The following is a 2,500-nucleotide window of genomic DNA, read 5'->3' as shown; positions in this document are numbered from 1 at the left end:
CACTCGCGCAAAACCTTGACTCCTTGGTCCGTGTTTCAAGACGGGTCGCTGGTGACCATTACGCCAGCATCCTTGCAGAGCGCGAGCCTCGGTCCCCGCGAGGGCATTGCGCCCTGGGCTATAACACTCCCGGAGGAGCTACGTTCCCAGGGCCTTTGTCCCCCCGCGAGAACCGATGCTGGCCTGAGCCGGGCAGAGTGCACCGGTGAGAACACCGGATGATCAGCCCGGCGCAAGTCTGGTCACAAGCGCTTCCCTTTCAACAATTTCACGTGCTATTTAACCCTCTTTTCAAAGTGCTTTTCATCTTTCGATCACTCTACTTGTGCGCTATCGGTCTCTGGCCGGTATTTAGCTTTAGAAGAAATTTACCTCCCATTTTGAGCAGCATTCCCAAACTACTCGACTCGTCGAAGGAGCTTTACAGAGGCTAGGCATCCAACTATACGGGGCTCTCACCCTCTATGGCGCCCCGTTCCAGGGGACTCAGAAGGTGCCGTGCCAAAAGCTTCCTCTACAAATTACAACTCGGGCCGAAGCCAGATTTCAAATTTGAGCTGTTGCCGCTTCACTCGCCGTTACTAGGGCAATCCCTGTTGGTTTCTTTTCCTCCGCTTATTGATATGCTTAAGTTCAGCGGGTATTCCTACCTGATCCGAGGTCAACCTTGGGGTAAATGGGTCGTTTAACGGCCGGAACCCGCAGCACGCCCTGAGCGAGGTGATACTACTACGCTCGGAGTGACAGCGAGCCCGCCACTGGTTTTCAGGGCCTGCGGGCAGCCGCAGGTCCCCAACACAAGCCCGAGGGCTCGATGGTTGAAATGACGCTCGAACAGGCATGCCCGCCAGAATGCTGGCGGGCGCAATGTGCGTTCAAAGATTCGATGATTCACTGAATTCTGCAATTCACATTACTTATCGCATTTCGCTGCGTTCTTCATCGATGCCAGAACCAAGAGATCCGTTGTTGAAAGTTTTGACTTATTCAGTACAGAGACTCAGAGAGGCCATACAAAGTACAGGGTTTATGTACCTCCGGCGGGCGCCCCGTGGGGGGCCGAGGGGCAACCCGAGAGACCCGGGAGCCACCCGCCGAAGCAACGGTTTTGGGTAGGTTCACAATGGTTTGGGAGTTTTGCAACTCTGTAATGATCCCTCCGCTGGTTCACCAACGGAGACCTTGTTACGACTTTTACTTCCTCTAAATGACCGAGTTTGGATAACTTTCCGGCCCTGAGTGGTCGTTGCCGACCTCTCTGGGCCAGTCCGAAAGCCTCACTGAGCCATTCAATCGGTAGTAGCGACGGGCGGTGTGTACAAAGGGCAGGGACGTAATCAACGCAAGCTGATGACTTGCGCTTACTAGGGATTCCTCGTTGAAGAGCAATAATTGCAATGCTCTATCCCCAGCACGACAGAGTTTAACAAGATTACCCGGGCCTTCCGGCCAAGGGAGTACTCGCTGGCTCTGTCAGTGTAGCGCGCGTGCGGCCCAGAACATCTAAGGGCATCACAGACCTGTTATTGCCTCAAACTTCCATCGGCTTGAGCCGATAGTCCCTCTAAGAAGCCGGCGTACTGCCAAAGCAATACGGGCTATTTAGCAGGTTAAGGTCTCGTTCGTTATCGCAATTAAGCAGACAAATCACTCCACCAACTAAGAACGGCCATGCACCACCACCCACGAAATCAAGAAAGAGCTCTCAATCTGTCAATCCTCATCGTGTCTGGACCTGGTGAGTTTCCCCGTGTTGAGTCAAATTAAGCCGCAGGCTCCACCCCTGGTGGTGCCCTTCCGTCAATTTCTTTAAGTTTCAGCCTTGCGACCATACTCCCCCAGGAGCCCAAACATTTTGATTTATCGTAAGGTGCCGAACGGGTCAAAAAATAACACCGTCCGATCCCTAATCGGCATAGTTTATGGTTAAGACTACGACGGTATCTGATCGTCTTCGATCCCCTAACTTTCGTTCCTGATTAATGAAAACATCCTTGGCAAATGCTTTCGCAGTAGTTAGTCTTCAATAAATCCAAGAATTTCACCTCTGACAATTGAATACTGATGCCCCCGACTGTCCCTATTAATCATTACGGCGGTCCTAGAAACCAACAAAATAGAACCACACGTCCTATTCTATTATTCCATGCTAATGTATTCGAGCATAGGCCTTCTTTAAGCGATCTAATTTGTTCAGAGTAAAAGTCCTGGTTCCCCGGCACACCCAGTGAAGGGCATGCGGTTCTCCAGAAGGAAAGGCCCAGCCGAGCCAGTGCACGCGGTGAGGCGGACCGGCCGGCTAGGCCCAAGGTTCAACTACGAGCTTTTTAACCTCAACAACTTTAATATACGCTATTGGAGCTGGAATTACCGCGGCTGCTGGCACCAGACTTGCCCTCCAATTGTTCCTCGTTAAGGGATTTAAATTGTACTCATTCCAATTACAAGACCCGAAAGAGCCCTGTATCAGTATTTATTGTCACTACCTCCCCGTGTCGGG

The 2,500-nt window shown here is 51.8% G+C and overlaps 2 non-coding genes across 3 annotated transcripts in view; both read right to left on the bottom strand.

The window, feature by feature from the left end:
- The window catches only part of MP_IFM68171_r39, a 3,641-nt gene extending 2,658 nt beyond the window's left edge, over positions 1-983 (bottom strand). The window contains exon 1 of one of the 2 annotated variants that reach the window (XR_011605982.1): positions 1-983. This exon is cut by the window's left edge and continues 2,658 nt beyond it. This is a non-coding gene — a ribosomal RNA (28S ribosomal RNA). The other variant, XR_011605983.1, reaches the window with a different exon arrangement.
- A 166-nt stretch (positions 984-1,149) lies between these two features.
- The window catches only part of MP_IFM68171_r38, a 1,794-nt gene continuing 443 nt past the window's right edge, over positions 1,150-2,500 (bottom strand). The window contains exon 1 of the ribosomal RNA XR_011605981.1: positions 1,150-2,500. This exon is cut by the window's right edge and continues 443 nt beyond it. This is a non-coding gene — a ribosomal RNA (18S ribosomal RNA).

The sequence above is a fragment of the Madurella fahalii genome (genome assembly GCF_045866475.1).
Source record: "Madurella fahalii IFM 68171 DNA, scaffold_4, whole genome shotgun sequence".
Lineage (NCBI taxonomy): Eukaryota > Fungi > Ascomycota > Sordariomycetes > Sordariales > Madurella > Madurella fahalii.
The sequence above is the reverse complement of the archived record's forward strand: the minus strand, read 5'-3'. Positions and strand labels throughout refer to the sequence as shown.